General features: G+C 43.3%; 1 long non-coding RNA gene and 1 pseudogene across 1 annotated transcript in view; one reads left to right on the forward strand and one right to left on the reverse strand.

The window, feature by feature from the left end:
* Nucleotides 1-20,417, forward strand: part of LOC118896458 — a 57,299-nt gene extending 36,882 nt beyond the window's left edge. The window contains exons 3-4 of the long non-coding RNA XR_005020179.1: nucleotides 421-474; nucleotides 20,046-20,417. This is a non-coding gene — a long non-coding RNA (uncharacterized LOC118896458). The remainder of the gene's footprint in view (nucleotides 1-420; nucleotides 475-20,045) is intronic.
* Nucleotides 20,418-21,492: 1,075 nt separating this feature from the next.
* Nucleotides 21,493-22,904, reverse strand: LOC118896456 (annotated as a pseudogene).
* Nucleotides 22,905-24,951: the final 2,047 nt, after the last annotated feature.

A 24,951-nucleotide genomic window follows, 5' to 3' on the forward strand; every position in this document is an offset into this window, starting at 1 on the left:
CATCTGCCTCATGGCCAGCTTTGCTCTTTTCCCAGTCCAAATCCCCACCCCAGATCTCTCAAACTGAGCTGGCATAGTCTTTTGGAAAAAAAAAATAAACATTTTCAACCATTTCCTGTTTTAGTTTCCTCTCTTTCTCTTTCTCCTTTTCTTTTTCCTCTCCTTCCAGTCCAGTAGCAACCTGTCCTTTTAAATACAAATCTAAATATTACTTTAGCTGCATATTATAGATCTAGAAAAAAGTCTGGTGAAGACAGAACCATCCTTAGCACGCTGGGGGTGGAGGTCGGGGTGGTGGATTGATGGGAGAGGTAGAGGGAGAGCCAAGGAAGCAAAGACCGTTTTCCTCAGTGCATGGAGAAGGTGATGTATTATTATTTGCAAGTCTATTTTTTTGATCCCTGTCAAACTCTTTTACAGATGGAGAAACTGAGGCCTGGAGAATAAAATAAGCTGCCCAAGGTCGCACAGCTGGTAAGTGACAGAGCTGTGGTTTAAATCCGGATCTTTGACATTAAGTGTTCTTCCTACTCACAAGTGGAGTAAATTCCTGGTTTCTCCCATAAGTCAAATGAGAGGAAAATTCAAATAACAAAGATTCTCTCCCCACCCCTCAAAAGTAGTAATGGAGAGGACAGTTAATGGAAAAAAGATGCCAGGTCTAGCATGAGAACTATGGTTTGTTGGTTCTTTGATATGGAGATGGTAATGGCCACCCACTGCCAGAAGTGAGGCAAGAACCAGGAGAGGCAACAAGATGGAGGGAGCTGAAGGCCTTGTGAATTAACGGTATTGGAATTACATGGGTTCCGAAGTTTGTGTTTTAAGTGTCAGCCACAGGGAAACCTGAGAGATCTGGGTTACTGCTGAAGAAAAGTATGTTACACAGTGAGAACAGGAAAAACCCAGTACTGTTTCCTGATTACTGTATTGTATATTACATGGACCTTATAAAAAAATTAAACATATAGCAGAAAGTGAGCAGCCCGTGTAATACCCCAACTCACACACCCATAAAAGTCATAAGAAAATCTTCATATTTTTTCTATACAAATACTAATATGGTGGTAAAATAGCAGAATATCATTCACAATCTGTATGAAATCTTGCAATCATATAGGTTCCTTTACCTTTACCCCTTTATGTTATAGGTATTGTGGTGATTACATCTACATACATTGAAAATGCCGTCAGACAACTCTGTCATTACTGCTTTAAACAGTCATACGTATTTTAAGGCGCTTAAGAGATGAAAATTAGTATACATTTACTCAGATTTTACCATTTTTGTTGTTTTTCTTTCATTCTTAAAGTTCCAAGTTTCTCTCTGGTATCAGTTTCCTTTCGCCTAAAGAATTTCCTTTAGCATGTATTTTAGAATCTGTCTACTGGTTACAAATTCTCTTAGATTTCCTTCATTTGAGAATATCTTTATTTCACCACCTTCATTCCTGTAAGATATTTTCACTGGATATAGACTTCTGGGTTGACACTTGTTTTCTTTCAGCACTTTTAAAGATGTTCAACTGTCTTTTGGACTCCATGGTTTATGATGAGAAATCAGTAGTCATTTGAATTATCTTTCCTCTAAAAATAATGTGTTGTTTTCCTCTAGACTCTTTCAAGATTTTAAAATATTTTTTTCTTGGTACTTAGTAGTTTTATTATGATGTGTCTGGGCATGGTTTTCTTTGACTTTATCTTGATTGGACTTTACTGAGTTTCTTAGATCTGTAAATTGATGTCTTTCACCAAATTTGAGAAATTTGGGCCATTATTTCTTCAAATGTTTTTATGTACTAATATCTATTCTTCTGGGACTCCAATGGCATGAATGTTAAACATTTTGATCTTGTCCCACAGATCTCCATGGCTCTGTTCATTGTTTTTCAGTCTTTAGTCCCTCTATTATTCAGATTGGATAATTCCTATTCATCTGTTTTCAAGTTCACTGACTCTTACCTCTATCATCTCCATTCTGCTATTGAGTCCATCTAGTAAATCTTTTATTTCAGATTATATATTTTTCAGTTTTAAAATGTCCCTTTTAATATAGTTTCTATTTCTCTGCTGAGAATGTTTATCTTTTCATTCATTTTAAGACTATTCTCCTTTATCTTATGGACCATCGTTATGATAACTACTTTAACATCTTTGCCTGATAATTCCAACATCTGGATCATCTAGGAGTTGGCATCTTTTGTCTTTTCCCTTGAAATTTTCTTCTTTTGTGTATGCTGGGTAATTTTGGATTGTATTCTGAACATTTAAAATATTATGTCATGAGACTCTGTGACCTATTAAAATCCTCTGGCAAATGTTGATATTTATGTTTCAGCAGACCTTATTAGGTTCAAACTGCAAAATCTGTATCCCCTTCTGTGGGTGACTTTTCCAATGATAGTTTTCAAACTGTTGCTATGGTGTTTTGGGTCTGTCCCATGTTTGTGCTGCTTAGGGGTTAATCTGAGACTTGAATGGTGGTTTAAATCATAATTCAGTTCTCAAAGACTTTTCCATGGTGCTTTGTATCTGTCTTGTGCATTCACAGCTCAGAGTTAAGTCTGGGCCTTGTGTAGGTTTCCACACAGAATTAGAAAATTCCTTTTTCTGGCTCTTTCCTCTCCAGGATTCTTCTCTGTGATCTAGCCCATAGAGGACTCATGATCCTCTGCTCAGAAAGATGGGGTTTTACTTAGGGTTTTATCTGTCTGTATCCTTGCTGCTATAGCACCCCTCCATGACTGGGACCCACCCTCAGGGCAAAGAAGCAAGAGAAAAAAAGAGAAAAAGAAAACAGGGATTCCTCACATACTTTTGGGAGTGCAGGGGCCTCTTTCCCCAATTATCCTGGTCAGAGAAACAGAGTTCCTATTGGAGTTTCAGCTGCCTGCACTGCCACCACACAGTTCCATGACTGGGGCTTGTCTTCAGGTCAAACCTGGGGAGCTCATCCCTGGACAGGTTGCTGCTGCAATTGTTTACTTCCCTTCTTGTCTCTTCTGTTTACTTTTCAGAGTCCTCAGGTAGTTGCTTTTTATATCTTGTACATTGTTTTTAGTTGTAATTAGAGAGAGGTAGGCTATTGTGGGCTTTATCCATCTTGTGTGGCACCAGAAGTTCTTATAATCCTTTTAAAGTTTCATCTTTTTACTTTTAAATCTTTGCTCCTTCTGGAATTAATTTTGATGTAAGGAGTAATGTAGTACACTATTATTGTTGTTGTTATTATTATTATCCTAGGAAATCTTTGGTAGGTGAATAAATCAGGAGCCATAGTGGGAAGACCATGGGATTAGCAGTTGCATCAGTCTGGGTTCAAATGACTCCATCACTTACAAGTTCGTGACCTTGGGTATAACCTCCCTAATCTCAGCTTCCTCATCAGTACAGTAAGGATAATGAATAGTATCTGCTTCACAGAGTTGCTGTGAATATTAAATGAGATAATGCTAGTAAATTATTTTGCACGGGGTCTGGCACTTAGTAGGGGACTTAATAAATGTCAGTTATCGTGGCTATGATGATGGTGATAATTATTGTTGTTATATGAATAACAAGACAAAGTCATTACACTTGAGAGTCAGGTGCACTGAAGGCTTAGGGGGATGTTACTTAGTCACAGTACATATGTCAAATCACATAGAAAGCTTCTCTCTGTCCCAGAACATGTGTGAGGTCTGAATCAGTGACATGGATTTGAGTTTGTAGGATCAGGAAATGTGACCGGGAGATGGAGAATGTTGTAGGTAATACACTGATAACTCCCTCAGTTAATGATTGTAGACAAGGAAAATGAAGAATCCTAAAACACATTTTAGAAAATGGTGTTTTTCAAATTGGAATCAGAATCATCTGATCTACTTGTTAAGATGCAGATTCTTGGGCCCCACTCCTGACCTAAGAAATTAGAACTGTGGGCAGGGCCTGGGAATATGCATTTAGCAGGCTCCCCAGGTAATTCTTTTTCTAAATAAATAAACAAACAAATAATTAATTAATTAATTTATGGCTGCGTTGGGTCTTCGTTGCTGTGCACAGGCTTTCTCTAGTTGCAGCGAGCGGGGGCTACTCTTTGTTGCTGTGTGTGGGCTTCTCATTGCAGTGGCTTCTCTTGTTGAGGAACAGGGACTCTAGGCACGTGGGCTTCAGTAGTTGCAGCATGCGGGCTCAGTAGTTGTGGCTCATGGGCTCTAGAGTGCAGGCTCAGTAGTTGTGGCACACGGGCTTAGTTGCTCCGCGGCATGTGAGATCTTCCCAGACCAGGGCTTGAACCTGTGTCCCCTGCATTGGCAGGTGGATTCTTAACCACTGCGCCACCGGGGAAGTCCCAATGAAGATGTTTCTGGATGAGATTAACATTTGAATCAGTAGACTGAATAAAGCAGATTGCCCTCCCCAAAGTGGTGGGCATTATCTAATCTGCTGAAAGCCTGAACGGAACCAAAATGTGGAGTAAGGGAGAATTTGCTCTCTCTGCCTGACTCTGTTCAAACTGGGACATCTGTTTTCTCCTGCTTTTGGGCTCAAACTCAAACCAGAACTTACACCACTGGTTTTCCTGGTTCTCAGGCCTTCAGACTCAGATTAGAACCATACCATTGGCCCTCCTGGGTCCCCATCTTGTCAACTGCAGATCTTGGGGCTTCTCAGCCTCCACAATCGTATGAGCCAGTTCCTTATAATAGCTCTCCTTATATATGTATGTATATGTGCTTTTAACTATATGTACTTTTATATATATTTAAATATATATTTATATGTATGTAATATATTTTATATGCTGCAGATATATTTATATATACTGTGTGTGTGTGTATATATATGTATATATACACATATATATATGTAGTGTGTTTCTCTGGAGAGCCCTGCCTAATGCATCTTCCCCCCTAGTTTCTGTGTCTTCCTCGTCCATCACCTCCCTCCGTGCCCAAGTCCCTTGCTTTGTCCCCTCCGTCACAGCAACCTGGTTCTCAGTAATGCTCTCCCTGTCCTATCACTCACCTGCTTAGATTTCCATGACTCCCTGTGGCCTTCAGGAGGAAGTCCCAGCTTTCCTAGGCCGGCCCGGGGAGCTTTCTTACCAACCACTCCAGCCTCCGCTCCCATCACCTGCACTCACCCGTCCCTGACTCTCGGCCCTGATTTGCGGCAGCAACTTAAACTGCTTATATTTCCTGCTTCATGTTTCCCTGCTGTCGCTCATGCTGTCCCTGCTGCCTGGGATGCCCTCACCCTCCAGACGTGTCTGGTTTACCTGCTAACTCCAGTTCATCCTTTACGACTCCACTCAGTCACCACCTCCTCCAGAATAGTCCCTGACCCAACTTAGCCTGCATTAGCTGCTCCTCCTGTTGTTCCCAGGGTACTCCGTGTTTCCCTCTGTTGTTTCTCTTATCAGATGTGTTATAATTACCTCGCGTGTGTCTGTCTTCCTCATTGGGTTGTGAGCTCCTTACCTTATTTAACTTTGTACTCCTAGACCCTAAAATGTAACTGGTACTAAATATATGTTTGTTGAATGAACAAAACCAAGTTTTTGTAGAAGGGCCTCTTTAGTACCAGCTGTCAAACTCTTCTCATACCACCTACCCCAGTGGCTCAAATCCAAGTGGTTTCCACCTGGATCTCTGCTTATCACCTCTTTCTGCTGCTTTCATGGACCCCTGAACCTTGTACTTAGTTTGGACTTTGGCTTGTGGTGCTTATTTCCTGCCTCTGCATTCTCACTTTTACTGATCTTCTGGTTTGGACTTCTGTGTCTTACCCTTTTCAGTAAACCAATGATCTCCTGTCGTCTGGGGCTACTTGAACTACAAGACCCAGCCTTCTCCGTCTCATCCATCTTGTCACCTCAAACACCCCCTACCCCTGTCATCTTCAAATTCCATGTTATACTTCCTAGACATTAAATATTATTATAAATTTTATTTTATAATAATACCATGAGAAAAATGTCCTTCATAGCAAAACAACAACAAATCTGTGCATTAATGTGGTTATGTGAGATTTACAAGGTGCTTTCACACAATTTATTTCATTAAATCCTCATAACAACCTCGTATAGTAGGTTATTATCCCCATTTTACAGATGAGGAAACTGAGGCTCAGAGTAGTTAAATGAACTGCTTGAGATCTCATAGCCAGAGACTGACAGAGCATGGACCTTAGATGAGATCCTTTGACTCCAGAGCTTTGAACTCTTTGGAGTTCACCATGGCATTAAAAGATGAGCTATAGCTGATGAAAACCAGATATATCTGATTGTAAGCTTGAAAACATGCCCTCTCCAAATCCATCTTCTATACTACTGTTAGCATAATTTTAAAAAACCTTAAATTCAGGTCAGATTTCTTCCCTATTACAATCCTTCAGTGGACCTTGGTTCCTCATCCAGTTACCTGGGGTTCTTTTGAACCCCTGACCTCAGTCTTACCCTATGTTTTAGCAACCCTACCAATTGCCTTGCTCTAAAGGCCAATGGTGGTCCATGCCTTGGTGTTCTTTGACCTAATTTCCCACCTATAGTGCATCTGCCTTTTGCCTGGCCAGTACCTCCTTCCTTTCTAGCTCAGGTATCACCTCTACTCTGGACTCAACAGCCCCACCCCCCCATCCTCACTCTCCCTACTACCTCCTTCATAGTGTCATGGAGTGAGTCACACGCTTTTGTTCCAACACCTCTAACCATTTGTGGTGTTGTTTTCATTATCTGTCTGCCTCCCTCTGAAGACCTTTATATTCCTTCAGGTTACAAATAAGGCCCAAGTTCTCTGTGTTTACAGACACCGCACTTAGCACAAGTCCACCACAGAGTAAAAGATAGTGGAGGTTTATAGAATGGATAGACAGATGGATAGTTGGAAGGATGGATGGATTCATTTTTAGAAGGATGGATGGACAGCTGGATGGTTGGATGGATGGATAGATGGACGCATGCAATAGTGAACTTCAGGTTGCCCTTTCAAATCCAGGTCTTCTTCTTCTTCTCTATTTTCTCCAGTGGCAAAGTAATTAAACAGTTTTAGTAGAATATAGAATATAGGATTAACTTCTTTCCCCCTTAGAATAGTATACTCATTGAGCTGTAGAGGAAATACAAAGTCACCTGTATCAGCCCCCTGCCTTCACACCTGTCAATGGGCCAGTCATTTTATTCTTAGATTATATTAATAACATTCCAGTTGGTAGAAGGAACCCCTTATACTGAGCACAAGTACGCCTCCCTGAAACTACTGCACTTGGGTCCAGTTTTGGCTTTTTGAACCAATGTAGATGAATAATTCCTCTTTCACAGGGTAGATTTCAACATATGAGATCATGGCCTGCCTTATTCAAGACTCTGCCGCAAGTGACAGAAAACTCAGTTTAAACCAGATAAATAAAAAGGGACAGTTATTGCCTCCTGTGAGCCAACTGCAGAATGGTAAGGATGGAGCTGTCCCCACAGTTGACTGGCCCCAGGCGCTCCATCTCTCCATTTCTCAGCTTATCTTCTATTTGTGTTTTGCTCCATTATTTCAACTTCTTCCACATGGCTGGGAATCCAAGTACCACCATCTCTACAAACACATCCTTTAACTTACAATCCAAGGGGGAAAAGGCAGAAACCCTAGGGCAGGGCTTTGACTGGTCTGGTTCAGGTCACATGTCTGTCCCTGTGGCTAGAAGTCAGGGTACTGCACTTGAAACTGAAACCATGCACCTCAGATTGGGACTTGAACCCATGTGACCGGGACTCGAACCCGGCCAAAACCCACAGTCTTCCAACTGAAATCACACAGCTGTTTTCAGGACTTAATGAATTTCAGGTTCTTGATGTCTCATTGCAGCAAGAATTCATTGAGGGGCAAAGTGATAGGTAAGAAGTGGATTTATTTAGAGAGAAACACACTCTGCAGACAGAGTGTGGGCCATCTCAGAAGGTGAGAAAGGCACCAGGGTATGGGGTTGTCAGTTTTTATAGGAGTGGGTCATTTCATGGGCTAATGAGTGGGGGGAGTATTCCAATTATTTTAGGAAGGGGCGGGGATTTCCAGGAGTTGGGCCACCGCCCACTTTTTGATCCTTATGATAGGTCTTGGAACTGTCATGGCACCTGTGGGTGTGTCATTTAGCTTGCTGTTGTGAGCGTACACTGAGGCTCAAGGTCTAGTGGAAGTCGACTTGTCTGCCATCTTGGACCCATTTGGTTCTAATCAGTTTATGTCATGTCCTTGGGCTATGTCATTCTTTCAGAGGTTGTGCTCTGCCTCCTTCCCTCCTGTTTCAAAACCCCCCTCCAGAATCACAAGGAATAGGAAAGGAGCAGGTCCTCTACAAAGCAAGGGAAATAGTTACCAGAATAAGGAGGCAAAGGATTCTGGTTAGACCAAAATAGGACATCTGCCACATCCTGCGTTCCTCTTACCTTTATACCTTAAGATTTTGAAATTTGAGATTTGAGTGCAGTCCAGACCATCCTAGGTCCCCCCTGGATGTGCTCAAGTTTGTCAGTATCCCACTCACAATGTGACCCTCTTCCCCCAGTGGAATCCTGAGGAACGCACTGTACCTCGAGTTATCTGATCTGCACAGGACACAGCAGACTCCTTGGGTTCCTTGTTCTGAACATGATCATCCCAGTGCCAGGCATATAGTGTGTACTCCAGAAATAATGAATGCATAAAAAGATAATAACCATGATTCTCAAGCCAATCCTGCCTAAACATTTCTCCCAAAGGCAAATAAGGCAGCTGTTTTGCAATTGGTAAAATATAGCAATAGAGACACAACCAATTGCACTGAGAATGAGGGAGCATGTGGGAGGCTATGGCTGGGACACCTGGCCAGGTGCGCCTGGCACCCCTGCTTGGAGGGACGGCTCTGTCCTCCTCTAAACTTTTTCACTGGAATGAGCTGCTCCTCCCCAAAGGCAGCAACACGGGAAGCTGAAGGTATTTACAGAATAAAAACAAAACCCAAAAAACTGCATGTCCTTTTCCTGCCTTTGACTTTGGCTTCAAGGGACAGAAAATTCAAAATGACAGTGACTTAAATATGAAAGACTGTCATTTAAACCAAGTGCAGAGGTAAGAGCTCAAGGCTGGAATGGCAGCTCCACAGTCCCTGGGGACCCAGATTTGCTCTTGTTTCTCCACCATCTTGTTGGTCCCAAGTTCCCACCATCACGCCACCATTCTAACAGAAAGCAGGAGGGGATAGAGGAAGGAAGAGGGTGAAGGTATGTTCCAGCGGTCTCAAGATTTCCAGAAAGCTCCCCTAACACTTCCATTTACATCTCATGGTTGGAACTTAGCTCTAGCTATGAGCAAGGCTGGGAAATAAGGTTTTTATTCCAAGCAGCTTTGTACTCTGTTAAAGCCAAGGGCTCTGTCACTATGTAAGAGACAGGAAATGGATGCTGGAATGGGCAACCGGGATCTCTGTCAACGCCGCCAGGAAGGAAAAGCTGATTCTAAAGTGTGAAGGCAAAGGCAGGAAAATTAGAACGTGTCCTGCTGTGGTCTGGGCTACAGTCCTGGTAGGGACTTTGGAGAGGAAGACTTCAGTCCATCAGTCACATTGTCAGAGCATCTTCCGTGAAATTAACTAGACCAGATCCAGGAGGTGATCTTGGTTTCCTGTAACTAAACTCCCAAGCGTGATATGCAAGGCATTCTGCACCTGCCCAGTTCTACCTCCTTTGTATAGCAGCAACCTGCCACTCTCCTGCACTTGGACCACACCCAGCTCCCTGTCATTACTAAACACGCTCAGGCCCGTTCAGTTCCCCTCCCTCCACACGTGCAGTTCCTGGTGCCTGGAAAGCACTTTCCTCCCCTCCTTGCGTGAAAACTCCCAAACACTGAGCTTTCGAGTTGAAGCTCACAAGGACTTCCTCCATGGGTCCCACCATTCCCTCCTTTGTGATTGCTAGAAGCCTTCCTCAGATTTCCTTTGCTTTCTCGTCTTTATCTGTATGTGTTTTCCTCATCACCGACCACCCTATTTAAAACAGCAGCCCCCATTTTCCCTCTAGACCCTTATCCTGCTTTATTTTTCTTTGTAGCAATTAACACCACCTAACATTTTATGTATTCATTTTTTTCCATATGTTATTGTCAGTCTCCTCCTGTTAGAAAGTAATGTTTCCAAACTCCTGGAAGATATTTAGCTTAGGGATTTCACGGAAAAATGGGGAGGGGGAGTTTCTTGGGATTCTGCAAATCATGTTATTCCTCTAAAAAATCTAAAAAATATTTTTTCATAACTTTACTTGTTTTAAAATGATAATGAGTGACTCAAATAATAAACAGGGAATCAGTTTTTCTGTGATACAGTTATGCCAAAATTTCAGAGATGTTCTGTTTAAAAAACCTGACGTATTAAACAAATACAAGGTTTGTGAATCATGAACCAATGTGTTGTGATGAGACTACATATTTCAACAACATACAAAAATGATTTCTACCTGATATTTTTGATAAAGGATTAAAAGAGAACATTAACACAAATTAAATACTTTTTTATTCGTTATATGACAAATATTCCAGGTATAAAAAATTTTTCATGTTGCTTTGATTTGGTTGAGTTGTTAAGAGTCCAGAAGCATCTTTAAGTTGGGTACATGTTCCTTCATACATGCTCATTTCCTTAATAATGAAAATATTATTTGAGCTGCCTACTTTGTTCAGCTCAAATATTGCCTCAGAGAGGCCTCCTCGGGCGGCATGGTTCAAAGCAGTAGCGCCCCACCCCTGTCTTCTCTTTCTCCCTGCCTCCCTTACCAATAGGAGGTAAGTTCTAAGAAAAGAGGAGTGACCATTTGTAAGTTGCAACCAGGCCCTCAAAACTCTACAAGTTCAATGTGAGTCCATACTGCAAGTGGGCCAACCCTTAAAATATTAGCAGTAGCAATAGTAAGTAGCAATAGTAATAACAGAGCTATTTCTTTTTAGCTCTTATTATGTACCAGGCGTCGTTTAAGTTTTTAAAATTAATGGTTTCTACAGGAGTAGATAGGATTATTATCCTTCGTTTTATTGAGAAGGTCCCAGAGGGGATAAATAACTTGCTCAAGGTCATGCAGCTAGTAAGTAGGAGAGCCAGGTGTTGAATCTAGAACACGTGCCTCCAAATTACATACTTTTCACTCTGACATCTTACTGCCTCCAGAACAATTTTATTCTACATACAACATGGTGTATGTTTCCAGGGGAAAGCTAGGTGCGTACTCACTGCCTCTTCCCTGTGTTAGTTAAACCACACTAGAAGAAGGGTGTGTTTGGTTTTGGGATCCACTAACTGGAGCCCTTTGAGAGAGGGTCCAGAAATAAACCATGAAAGGCAGGGCTGAGAGCCTGATGATGCTTGACCTGGGAAGGAGAAAGCGTGTGATTGCTTCCCTACTTTCTTTAGGTCCTTGCTTAGATCAGAGAGACGCTGTTTCTGATCACCATTTAAAATGGCAACCCCATCACCCTGGTCCTTCTCCTGTTTTAATTTTTCATCATAGCACTTATTACCACCTGACATTTTCTGACACATTTGTTCTTGACCAAAGTCATTGTCTATCTTCCCCACTAGAGAGTAAACTCCATGAGTTCAAGGATTCTGTCTAGTACCATCTTTCCGGGGATGAGAACAGGGCCTAGTACAGAGTAGACATTCAGTATATTTGTTGAGTGAATAAATAAAATATGAGTCCCCAAATAAAATATTTTCATTTGTTGACATACTATTCTAGTCCTTATCCAGGAGTAGATTCAATTAGTATATACCTAGAGTAATATCACAGAGATAATTTTATATCCTAAATCTTCCGCTGATACTGAGCTAGGCATATTTTTCTTTTTTGCTGAATTTAAACTTTACCTTCCTCTTTCTTTTCCTATCTCCACTCTCCCAAAGGCAATTAATATGAGAAGTCTATCCTCCCACATCTTTCTCCCATATAATCATGTACCTGTATGACATGTACATGTAAGTTTTTTCATCATTTTACAAATGGATATATTATATATCTCTTCCATTCTGCCTTTCTCACCTATGTATGCAAGTATATATTTACATACATAGATATACTTCTATATCTATGAAGATATAGAATAAACATTAAAAAAGCCCACAACATACTTCATGGTATAACTGTTTCAGCAATTTATACATTTCTTATGGACAGGTATTTCAATTGTTTTCCATTTGTTGCCATTTCTATCAGTCCTGCAATTTGCATTCTTATATGTATATTCCTTTGACTTTGTGTTTCATTTCTGTTTGTTATATTTTATAAAGTGGGATTTCTGGAGTATTAAGGTGTGCAGTCAGAATAGATTTGCTAGATTACTTCCCTAAAGAGCTATAGCAATACACATTTCTGTCAGCAAAGGCCAAGAATGCCCTTTTCTCTCTGCAACCTTGTGTGGGGAAATAAACCTTCTCTGGATTTCTCAGTGCTCCTGTAAAATGCTCTAGCCTCCTGAGACAGAGAAATGTATTTGGTATAAAGACAGAGAATGTTTGCCTTCACTTCTCCTAGGCACGTTTTGCTTTTCATACACTATGAGAATTAGATCTGTAGCCATTTGCTGATTCCTCTAATCCAAAAGGATAACAAAATTTCTCTTATCTCCCCAAATGGGACAAATGAGTGTAATCTGGACTAGATCCCTAGGTTAAGCTTCCAAAGTGTCAGGAATAGTGGACCACTATTTCCCTAGTGTTTACGTTTCAAAAGGGATGAAGCCCCAACCTTGGAGCCATCTCTTGGTAAAAGCCTGAGACACCTACTGGGCTTAGCTGGCCCTTGGAGAGAGATTTTTACATTCCAAAAGGTCAGAGTAAGCATCCAGGATCCTTCCTATCTCTTCTCCAATGGGTAAAGGTTTTTCCCTCTCCTTCCCAGAGAAGAGGGAGATGGCTGTCTCTCTCCTGTATACAAATGGAGTAAATATTTTTTTCCATCCCTTGTCTATGGAATGAAACCTGCCACTCACAAGAGAATTTTTATCAGCCCTCACAGCATTACCTGTGGGTCTAGGAGTGAGGGACTGTCACTGCACTTTACTCTATTGATCTGGTTGCATCAATAAAGAACTCTTTTCTCTGACCCAAGTGCTCATGCTTCTGCAGCATATATATATATATATATATATATATATATATATATATATATATATATATATATATATATATATATATATATATATATATATATATACACACACACACACACACACATATATATGTGTATATATATATATATATATATATATATATAAAACAAAAACTGTGCAAGTGGGAAAACATGCCAGACCCTTCACAGTTTTTGACACAGCATCCTGCCAGCACTGGGAATGTTCATTCTTTTTAATCTTTGCCAATCTAATGGGTGAAAACTGTCTTCTCACAGTCTTCTATTTTCCCTTCTATCAGTGAAATTGAACATATTCCATTTTAGACATTTCAGTTACCTTGCGTGTGCATCTGTGTATGTGTGTGAGAATTGCCTTTTCATAAATTCTGCCCTTTTTCCAAAGTTTTCCTTGAAATTTTTCTTATCAGTTTGTATGGGCTGTTTTTATGGTAATAGAATAGCTATGAATATAGGCTGACAGTGGCTCTTCAGCAAACGTTTTGCAAATACTTTTTCTTCCAGTCAACCTTTCAGCACGATATTTGTCCTCATCCTGCTATTCTTCCTACATGCTTTGTCTGCTTTCTGTGTGCTATCTAACAGGAAGAGGGTCCTTAATGCCTACTACTTGCAGGTCCAAATGCTAAAGTGAGGGCCAACCTCTTAGTTGGTGAGAAAGGGGCTAGAGTCACATGGAGAGAGGGTCCTTCCTGAGGGGCTTACTGTAGGGAGGATGTGTCCATTGAAAACCTCCTGTCTGACCCTGAGTCTGATACGGAGGAGGAAACCTGGAAAAAAAGACACAGTCAGTTTCTCTGCTAGAGACGCTACTCCCGAAAAGGGAGAAGATCATGGTGGGGATGTCCCAGTGGCTGGTCACTGCAGCTTGGGGCTTGGGATGCACACTCCATCCTGGGTTAGGAAGAACTTCGGCATCCTGACTTCTACCTTATCACGGGTCACCGGGCAGGCAGTCAGAAAGCAGAGCCTGCCCCCTCTCCTCACTCCCCTGGAGTCAGGGGGTAGATGCCCAGAAGAGCAAGCTGAGCAGGACCCACAGCCAGCAGGAAAGGAATATGGTGCCAGCAGGAAAGGAATATGGTGCCAGCAGGAAAGGAATATGGTGCCAGCAGGCTGTGTTTGGACCAGAAATGAACAGGATGCGAAATGGGGCTGAAACCGCTGAGGCAGAGACCAGGGAAGCGGGGTGCAGTCTCCATGCTGGATGCTGAGAGCGGGAGATGGACGCTCCTGGGTATCCTTGGGGAGTGTGGTTCTAAAGGTAGAGGAGGCACGGCCGAAATGCCACTCGGGGCCAACAGGCAACCTGCTGGGCACATTCCTTCAGTAAAGTTTCTTTCTAAAAAGAAACCACAAGGTAGCTGATCAGAGGATGAGGTTTCTTTTCCAGATGTAAGCTCTGAGTGTACAGAAGTCAAGAGGAATCCAGGGCTTTATGAAAAATGGATATTCCTCGCCCTTAAAACTTCCAGAAGCTAGTAAAGACCGAGTTTCTAGGGACAATTGGCCGTAACACAGCTTGGGGGCCAGGAGGGCACGCTGACTCCCGAGAAATGTCAGCGACATCCATGGTGAGGCTGAGGGCATCTACCCCTTGCATGGGCTGTGGCTGGGGACTCACTCACTGCCATTTTCCTATTGGACCACCGGTACACGTGTGGGGAGGCCTGGCTGCACAGTCTCAGCCCTCAAATCTCATTCTTTCCATGTGTCTTGTTGGCGAGGTTTCCTGCCACCCTCCTGGAGACTGGACAGAGCTGGCAGCAAGAAAAGAAAGACAAGTCAGGGTCATGCTGCTCTGAAGAGGCATTTGGGGCTATTTTCATGAAGGGATGGGGTAGCCGTGAGGGTGGTGGGCCGGGCAGTAACTTTGCCTCTTGCCCAGATGTATAAATGAGAAGCATCAGGCTACAGGCTGTCCAGCAGAACTCGCCATGAGGGTGGAAACAGTCCATATTTGCACTCTCAGATGTGACAACCACTAGGCACACGTGGCTAGTGGGCCCCTGGAGTGTGACTATTAGAACTGAGGAAGTGGATTTTTAATTTTACTTGATTCTCATTAATTAAAACTTGAACATAAGTAGCTAGAGTAGTGGCTAGTGGCTATTCTATTGGACAGCCCAGCACTAGAGCGTGGGGGTCAGGAGTCTGGGCTCTAGAATGAGACAGAGAATCTTGTTTCCCTCACTTGCTAGCCCTGTGAACTTGGAGAAGCAACTTAACCTCTTCCTTTTATCTAAGCTGCTTCCCTCTCCTTTTATCTAAGCTGAGGCTGATGGTACCAACCTCTCAGCCTTAATGGGGGTGTTGCCTATTCAAATATGGAAACACTAAACAAACACGTTCAAATAATTGTCACAGTCCTGAGAATCCACACCTGTCAGTCGAGGTGGAGCTGCCAGGAATTTTCAGGTAATGTAGGAGGCAGAAAGGGAGGGGATGCTTTCTGAGAAATGCGCTTGGAAAGAGTTCAGTTAATGAACTTCTATCTCTGATGCTTGAGGGTTCCTGGCTGGTGAAGAGTGTTTCAAGAGGCTTTCCTGGGAGGTGACAAACTTAGGATGCTCCCGTCTGGCTGGGCTTTGTGTCTGAGAGTTGTCTCCAGGGCCAAGTCCTGAGCTGCTCAAGACTTTGACAGATTCTAATGAGACCCCAGGGGGCAGCAGGAGTGGAGTGGTGTTGGAATCCATGTCCAGAGAGTCTTGCTTGAGAGAAAGGAGAGGTGATACCAGAGGCTGGGGAAAGGTCACTTTTTCCCAAGCTTGTAGTGTTGTCCTCAGGACCGGAAGGAGAAGTCAATTCAGACAACTTGCCTTTGGTCTAAAGCTACCCTAAGGCATTGGTGATGGTACTAGTCTAGGAAGCGGGTAGGTACAGAGAAGCCAAAAGCCTGGGAAGATGGCAAGGTCAAGTCCCATTTTCCCGTCTTTTGCTGGGAACTTTTTTTTTTATTAGTTTAAAAAAATTTTGTTTTAAATTAATTAATTTATTTATTTATTTTTGGCTGCTTTGGGTCTTCGTTGCTGTGCGCAGGCTTTCTCTAGATGCGGCGAGCAGGGGCTACTCTTTGTTGCTGTGCGCGGGCTTCTCATTGCGGTGGTTTCTCTTGTTGCGGAACACGGGCTCTAGGCGCATGGGCTTCAGTAGTTGTGGCACACGGGCTCAGTAGTTGTGGCACGTGGGCTCAGTAGTTGTGGCGCACGGGCTTAGTTGCTCCATGGCATGTGGGATCTTCCCGGACCAGGGCTTGAACCCGTGTCATCTAATCAGGTGGTTGGCAACCAGTCCCCACCCTTAGAAGCCCCCCCGCCAGTGGCCGATGATGTAATCAACCAGCCTATGTAATGAAGCCTCCATAAAACCCCTAAGGATGGGGTTCAGAAAGCTTCTGGGATGGTGATTTGGGGAGAGTGGTGCACTTGGGGAGAGCATGAAGCTCCGAGCCCTTTCCCCCCACCTTGTACTATGTGTCTCTACCATCTGGCTGTTCCTGAGTTATATCCTTTTATAATAAACTAGTTGTCTAGTAAGTAAAATGTTTCTCTGAGTTATGTGAGCTACTCTAGCAAATTAATCAAACCCAAGGAGGGGTTGTGGGAAGCTCCCATCTATAGCCGGTCAGTCAGAAGCACAGGTGACAACCTGGACTTGTGATTGGTGTCTCAAGTGGGGAAGTGTGGGGGGTTAGTCTTATAGGACTGAGCCCTTAACCTGTGGGATCTGATGCCATCTCTGGGTTGATAGTGTCAGCGTTGAGTTGAATTGTAGAACACCTAGCTGGTGCCAGACAGTTGCTTGGTGTAGGGAAAAAACCCACATGTTGGAACTGGGTGACAGGTTTGGACCTCCTAACTGGACTCCTGCTTCCAAGCCTCTCCATCACCTCTCTGTCCAGCACACCTTGTGAGTTTGGTCTTCCCGGGAAGCCATTTCCCTCACGGTGCAGCCCTATTCCTTACTACCTCCTCTCACTCCCACTCTAGGCCCACTCTGCTCTGCTGCTCAGGTTCCCCACAGGGTCCTCAGCTACATCTCATGCCTCTAGCCTCTCCCCTTTGGTCCTCATTCAGTATAATCTTTCATCTGTTCTCTGCCAGGAATGTCCTTCTTATCCAAATCCTGCCCGTTGGCTTAAGGCTCTCTGCTCCTGAAATCTTTTCTACTGCCCTCGCTCCCATCCCCTCTCCTTCCTTGGACTTTCTCAGCGCTTAACATTTTGACCCTACACCAATCAGTAGGACATTTGGTTCTGAATAAGGGAGTACCTCATTTGTCTTGCTGTCATAAAATCCTGCTCCTCCACTACCCACTCCCTGCTCCCACCAAATCTGGCCTCCTGGAAGGGCTCTGGGACCCTGTGGAATGGGTGCAGCCTCTTCTCAGGAAAGAGCTTAAGACTCTTCTCCCACATGCTCATACAAACACCCCAGAGAAGCCCCCAAGATTTATGCAGGGGGACGGGGAATCAGAGCAGAGTCAGAGAGTTGAGGCAGGAGGCTCCGAAAGCCCCCCTCTGCCTCGCTAGATTCTCAGCAGGACTCTACAGGGCATTAAGCCCAGGTGATGCCATCAGGATCAAAGCCCAGCCAGTGGCAGTACCTGGCAAACAGGATCATTACTGTCATGCATCAGGATGCCAAAGATGGATCAAAAATGGCAATGTGCTTCAACTGAATGACTAGTTTCCTCTGCTCTCTGGTAGTAACTTACTACCAGGTTAAGCTGTTTCTTGAGACGCTCTTGGACCTGAAGGTTGCTCTCTGGTAGTAACTTACTACCAGGTTAAGCTGTTTCTTGAGACGCTCTTGGACCTGAAGGTTAGGACCACATTGTCAACTCAGAGAAGGACATTTGACTGTCTGTGTATTAATAGCAGAGTATGTGTCTCAATTGTCAAAATGTTGTACCCACAGCATAAGGGCTACGAGGAAATGATCCCCTCTGATTTATAATTAATGTTGCAAGGTAGTGGTAGGAATAATAATTAGAACAACAGACTTGGGTTCAAATCTTTCTGCTATTAGACTCAAAGTCTAAGAGCCTCAGTTTCCTTATCTGTGAAACGGGCATAATAATGGTAACTACCTTATAGAATGTTGTGGGGATTAAGTGAAATCATGCATTTCAAACACTTAGCGCAGTTCCTGGGACAATGTAAATGTTCAATAAGTGTTAGCCGTGATTGATATTATGTGAAGAGTCCTATCATAAGATAAATCTGTAGTATCAGAAGACAGACAGTTTTTAGGTTTTAGTAGTAAGTACATGAAGGGTACTTGGGTAGAAGTCTGTGAAGTTTTGGCTTTCTTGCTACTGCAGAAGTGAAGTGAGCCAAGGACACTGGTGGAATGTGACCTGGGGGTCTTGCTTTAGGACAGATGACCTGAACATCACTTCTGGTTGCCCGAGTTTTGAGTTGCCTCTTGATGCTAATGACATTGTGATGAGCTAAGCTTACACCGATGAAGTAAATAGTAATTGGGGTTGAGCACCTGTGGCTCATCAGCTCCCCCTAGAGGAAGGAGTGGGGTGGTGCTGGAAGGGGTTGCCGGGGCCAGTTGCTGATACCACATGGGCCGAGTGTGAGCTCTGGATCAGGGACATCTTGGATCTGGAGTTTGAAAACTTCTTGCGCATGTACCTGCCTGTAATCTATCTTCCAGGCATGGTGAGACCTGTGAAAATAAACCCCAGCCCCTAGTCTGTCCTGCTTGCCGTGCCAGGGCGGGAAGAACACTCTGGATTGGGGGATAGTGGTAGTCATCGCTCCAGGGGCTTCTGTGAGGGGGCTTAGGTCGCCGGTGAGTGTGGCCGTCTGCTGCCCTGTTGCACGCCCTGCCCTTTGCTGCTTCTAAAGAGGGCAAAGCCTGCCTGTGTGGGTGGGAAAGGTATTATTACTGGGGCTCTTGTGGTTATTTCTGCCACCACCATCAGTTACACAGGTGGAAAAGGGTATTAGTTGGGTCAGAAAACTGCCATCGAGTACTCAGATTCCTCTACTTAGATCAAAGGAGGAAAGAAAAGAAAAAAGACACTAACGGGCCCTAAGAGACCAGAATGAACACTGAAGTGCATTTTTTCAGAAACAAAGGCCAGAGAAGGCAGTGAGATGTCCAGGGCAGCCATCTTCCTGGCAAGATACAACCCTCCCCCTGACCCCTAAGGCCATTTTTCGTGGCCGACTACGTGGTAGAGATCCTGCAGGTGCGGTCTGCGCATTGTCTTGTGTAATCCTTGGGACAACCCCACGATGAAGGGGTCATTGTACCTCTTTTACAGTTAAGGCAAAGGAGGCTCAAAGACCTTACGAGATTTGTCCACTTTGATAGAGCTAGCAAATGGGAGAGTGAAATTTGAACTTGGTTCTGACTAGATCTAAAGTTTTCCAATTCATAACTTGGATGTTGCCTCCCAGGGCTCCATTTTCCTTCTCAGTAAAATGGGGGAGTGAAACTGGTTCTAAGGCCATCCTTCTAACCCCAGTGACCACAGGTGGCCATCAGTAACTGAAAAAGGGAAAGTATAGGAAAGAATCCAGTTTGGTGAAACAACAGTTCTGTCTGAATAGAGCGATCCAGGCAAGAGGTGTGTCCCAGGGGCTGGCAGGGGGCACAGGCAACTTTGGGAGGAAAGTTCTGAGAAGGTAGAGATTGAGACACGTAGAGTCCGTCTTCCTCAGGCCATTTGGGTCCCCTGGGAAAGACATTAAAGATGCTCTCCTTTCTTGTGCCACTCTGCCCTTTCTCCTAGCCATGAACCCTGGGCTCTCACTCTTTCTTCCTCCCTAGGAAACAGGCGGGCTTGTCTAGCCAGCTTTGGGCCACCAGACTGGACTCTCAGCTCTCAAAACTATGTTTTCCTTACCACTGGATGCTTCTCCTTTTATGCCTCTTCACCACAGGCCCAGCATCAGCACTGGGGGGGGGGGGGTTCCTGGAAAAGTGGCTGGAGACTTCATCCCCTTGTCCATGTCACCAGGCAGATCTTGCTTCTCTGGGAACCACTGTGAATGACCCAAGTACAAAAGTGTAAATCAAAGCCTCCTGATGCTTTGAGACCTTCACCCTTTCACTGAACTGGCAACATCAGCAGCTCTGTCTGCACCCACTGCACCAGTATGACTGTTAGGATTCCAACTGTCACCAGAGCTCCAGCAGACAGGATTCTCTGACCTCACCCATGATGCCAGAACATTCCATGGTCCAGCTCAAACTCATATCCAGCAACTGTAAGACCCTCCAAGACAGTTTCTTTTTTGCAATAAAAACCCCCATGGATGTGCACTCGTGAAAAAATATCAATTTTATTAATGTATAATTTACAGATTAAAATGCGTCTATTTTACGTGTGCATTTGGTGACTTTTTTTTTTTTTTTTTTTTAATTTTATAGCTACTTTTATTTATTTATTTATTATTTATTTTTGGCTGTGTTGGGTCTTCGGTTCGTGCGAGGGCTTTCTCTAGTTGCGGCAAGCGGGGGCCACTCTTCATCGCGGTGCGGGGACCGCTCTTCATCGCGGTGCGCGGGCCTTTCACTATCGCGGCCCCTCCCGTTGCGGGGCACAGGCTCCAGACGCGCAGGCTCAGTAGTTGTGGCTCACGGGCCCAGCTGCTCCGTGGCATGTGGGATCTTCCCAGACCAGGGCTCGAACCCGTGTCCCCTGCATTAGCAGGCAGATTCTCAACCACTGCGCCACCAGGGAAGCCCCATTTGGTGACTTTTGACATATTTATACACCTGTATAATCGGTATCATGATCAATATAGAGAACATTTACATCATCCTAAAATGTTCCCTGTTCCCTTTCTCAATTTTCCATCCCTGGTCCTAGACATCCACTGATCTGCTTTCCGTCTTAATAGATTTGTCTTTTTTATAGTTTCATATAAATGAAATCTTCCAGTATGTAGTCTTCTATGCCTGGCTTCTTTCACTCAGCACAAAAATGTTGAGATTCATCCATGCGATTGCATGTATCATAGGTCATTTCTTTTTCTTCTTTTTTTAGTAACTTGCAGGTTTTATCAAAATGAATCAAAAAAAAAAAAAAAAAGAAAAGCAAAGGGTAACACAACCCCATATCCCAAAACTTTCTAGATTTTTTAGTGCAAGAAATGTCATATCACTGAAGCACTTGAGGATTATCATGAAATCCTAGTAAAACATGTAATCACCTCAGAAGTGGTAATAAAAAAGAGAAACAACCAAAGAGGCACACAGATTGTTATTTATTTACTTATGTTTTTGAATTTTTGAATTTTATTTTATTTTTTTATACAGCAGGTTCTTATTAGTTATCTGTTTTGTTTTTTTTTAAAGGATTTTTATACTATATTAAAAAACCACAAAATAAAAAAGGGATCAGTTGACATATATCTTAGAAGTCCTTCCAGAGTCTCTGTACCCACAGCCACGCAGGCTGCCTGTCGCCTTGCTCTCCTCTGCTCAGTCTGCGGCTCGTTGAAGGATCGCTGGAGATGACTCGGGCTCTAGTTCTTACAATCACACTTGTTCTGCCAAATCCAAGACCCTGAATTTATCCAAATTGTAGAAACATGATTTGACCACCCGTCCACCAAAATACCTCCCATTCAGATCAACAACAGCTTTAATTGCTGATTCAACCCTCTCAAATTCTAAAAATATTCGTACTGCTTCATCATCAGGGGCACCAGGAATTTCAAATATCACACATTTTCCAACTTTGCCATATTTTTCACACTCTTCCTTGGTTTCAACTTGCAAGTCTTCATCTACCTCTCCTGCACCAACCATGTTCCTTAGTAGGACCACTTTAGTAGGATACAACGTATTTCAGTTAATGGATTTGAATTCGACTTCTTGGTTGCATCTTTCTCAGTGGCGTCGCCCAGGATGATCTTGCCTCCCCGCTTGCTGGTCTTCTCCACTGACAGCGCTGTGCTCAAGCCCTGCTCTGGCTTCCCAAGACCCTGGCCTTCCCGGAAGCCGTACTTCTGCATGATTTTATGTGCTACTGTGCCACCCATGTTGGGGAGGAAGGAGTTGCCGGGGCCGGTCGGGGATCTGGGTCTGTCTTGTTCCTCGTACACTGGGGGAGGGATAGCAGCTTTGGAAGACGGTGAGCGAGGTCTTGAATCCTCTGCATAAGGAAAGTCTCGGGGTAACTCTTTGTGTTTCCCTACAAGAGAAGTGGGTGGTGCAATGGCAGCTCCGCCCATACTTCTCTTCCTCCTCTCTGGCTCGTAATCTTCATCTTCATCAGAATCTGAATCTGGTCGCCTGGAAAACCCCCTAGCTTCACGTCTGTCTTTACGCCTCTTTTCTCTCTCTTCTATTTCTGCCTTTACAGCTCCCGCTGTCTCTGTCGCTCCTCTCTTTGGCGCCTCGCTACTTTCTCATAATCGTTAGGAAACCTGGGATCATATTCATCAGCTAGGGGAATCAAAACTTCTCCTGCAGGAAACCCCCTGGGAACCGGATCCTTGAGGCCCGCTGCCACGTGCGGCGGAGTGTCCACAATCTGCCTCTGGTCTGAAGAGCCACCTCGCTTCAGGTCGCTTACCGGGGCAAGGACTGTACTTTGTTTTGTCCTCTGGCTGTTCGCCTGAGTGACAGCTGCCTTCTTCACCTGGAGCTGAGACTACAGAAGTTTGAAGTTTTGGGACCAGGCTGCTGTTTTTGAGTCACTGGTCTCCACTCCCAGGTCGTCGTACAGGGACATCTCAGTTTAATGCCGGCCCGCCCGGCCGACGCTCCCAGGCCGCGGCGGCGCACCGGGGCCGAGGCGCCGCAGACTCGACGGGCTGGACGCTGGGTGTCAGCCCCAGACGGCCGGACCTCTCCGGCGCCAACCCCTACGCAGAGTCCGTGGGGCGCCCGGCGGCGCCGTCATGTCTTTTTTTTAATTGAGGTATAGTTGATGTACAATGTTATGTAAGTTACAGGTGTATAACATAATGTTTCATAATTTTTAAAGGTTATACGCCACTTACAGTTATTATAAAATATTGGCTATATTCCCTGTGTTGTACAATATGTCCATGTAGCTTATTTCTTTTATACACAGTAGTTTGGTACCTCTTAATCCCCTACCCATATGTTGCCCCTCCCCTCTTCCCTCTCCCCACTGGTAGCCACTAGTTTGTTCTCTATATCTGTGAGTCTCATTTTTGTTATGTTCACTAGTTTGTTATATTTTCTTAGATTCCACATGTAAGTGGTATCATACAGTATTTGTCTTTCTCTGTCTGACATTTCCCTTAGCATAATATCCTCCAAGTCCATCCATGTTGTTAAAGGTCATTTTTATTATTGCTGAGTAGTTTCAGTTGTATGGATATACTTCAATTTGTTTATCCATTCCCCTGTTAATGGGCAGGTGGATGGTTTCTAGTTTTTGACTACTATGAATAAAATTGCTATAACATTTACATACTAATCTTTGTGTAGACATGTGTTTTAATTTCTCTTGGGTAGCAGCCAGGAGTGGAATTGCTGAGTCTGTGGTACATATGTGCTTAACTTTATAAGAAATTTGTGTTAGGTTTTGTCAGATACTTTTTTTTGCATCTATTGAGCAAATCATGTGGGTTTTCTTCTTTGATCTGTTAATATGGAGAAATACAATAATTGAAATTCAAACGTTAAATATTCAAACACTTGATCCATGATGATTAACCTTTTCTATACATTGCCTGACTTGATTTCTTAAAATTTTGTTACAGATTTTTGCAATCATATTATGAAGGATGTTGGTCTCAGTTTTTCATTTCTTTGCAATGTGTTTGCCTGGTTTAGGTATCAAGATAATGTTGGTCTCATAAAATGACTTGGGAAGTGTTCTCTCTTCCTCTGTTCTCTGGTAGAATTGGTATTATTTCTTCCTTAAATGCTTGATAGAATTTATCAGTAAAGGTATCTGGGTCTGGAAGTTTCTTTGCTAGAAGGTTTTAAATTACAAATTGATTTTTTTTTCTATTTTTTGGCCATGCCACGCAGCATGCGGGATCTTAGTTCCCCAACCAGGGGTCGAACCCATGCCCCCTGCAGTGGAAGCGAGGTATCTTAACCATTGGATTGCCAGGGAATCCCACAAATCAGTTTTCTTTAACAGATATTGAGATACTCAGATTTCCTATTTCTTCTTGAGTCAGTTTTATTAATTTCTATCTTTCAAGACACTTGTTTATTTCATATAAGTTGCTGAGTTTATTGGCAAACATCTTTTCGCAGTCTTCTCTTATTGTCCCTTTAATGACTTTAAAGTTAGTAGTGATGTTCCCGCTATCATTTCTGCTATTGGTAATTGTGTTTTATTTTCTTTTTAACTTGATCAGTCTGGCTAAGGGTTTGTCAAATTTGTTGATATTTTTCAGGGAATGAGCTTTTGGTGTAAGTAATTTTTTTTGTTTCTTTGACCATATTCTATTTCATTGATTTCTGTTCTTATTTTTGTTTATTTTGGTGAAAGTTTAGACAATTAATCTTAGACATTTCTTGTTCTTGTTTTACTGTTAACTTTTTAAATGTATAGAAATGTATACCTTAGAAAGTGAGAATTTCCCATAACCCATTCCCCCCTGAGGTAACTGCCTTTCTACCAATGTGCTGATCACCAAAGACGTACTAAAGGACTTGACATCCCTCTAATCCACCACATGCCTTTGAACACGTGTGCCTTTGCTCCTGGCATTCCTTCAGAAAGGAATACTCTCCCCAACATTCTCCACCTGGTGAATTCATAGTTATTAAGGTCCATCTCAAATACCACGTCCTCCTTGAACTTTCCTTCAGTTCTTCCAATCAGAGTTCATTCTCTTCTCT

Source organism: Balaenoptera musculus, chromosome 6 (assembly GCF_009873245.2).
Source record: "Balaenoptera musculus isolate JJ_BM4_2016_0621 chromosome 6, mBalMus1.pri.v3, whole genome shotgun sequence".
In the NCBI taxonomy this organism is placed as follows: domain Eukaryota; kingdom Metazoa; phylum Chordata; class Mammalia; order Artiodactyla; family Balaenopteridae; genus Balaenoptera; species Balaenoptera musculus.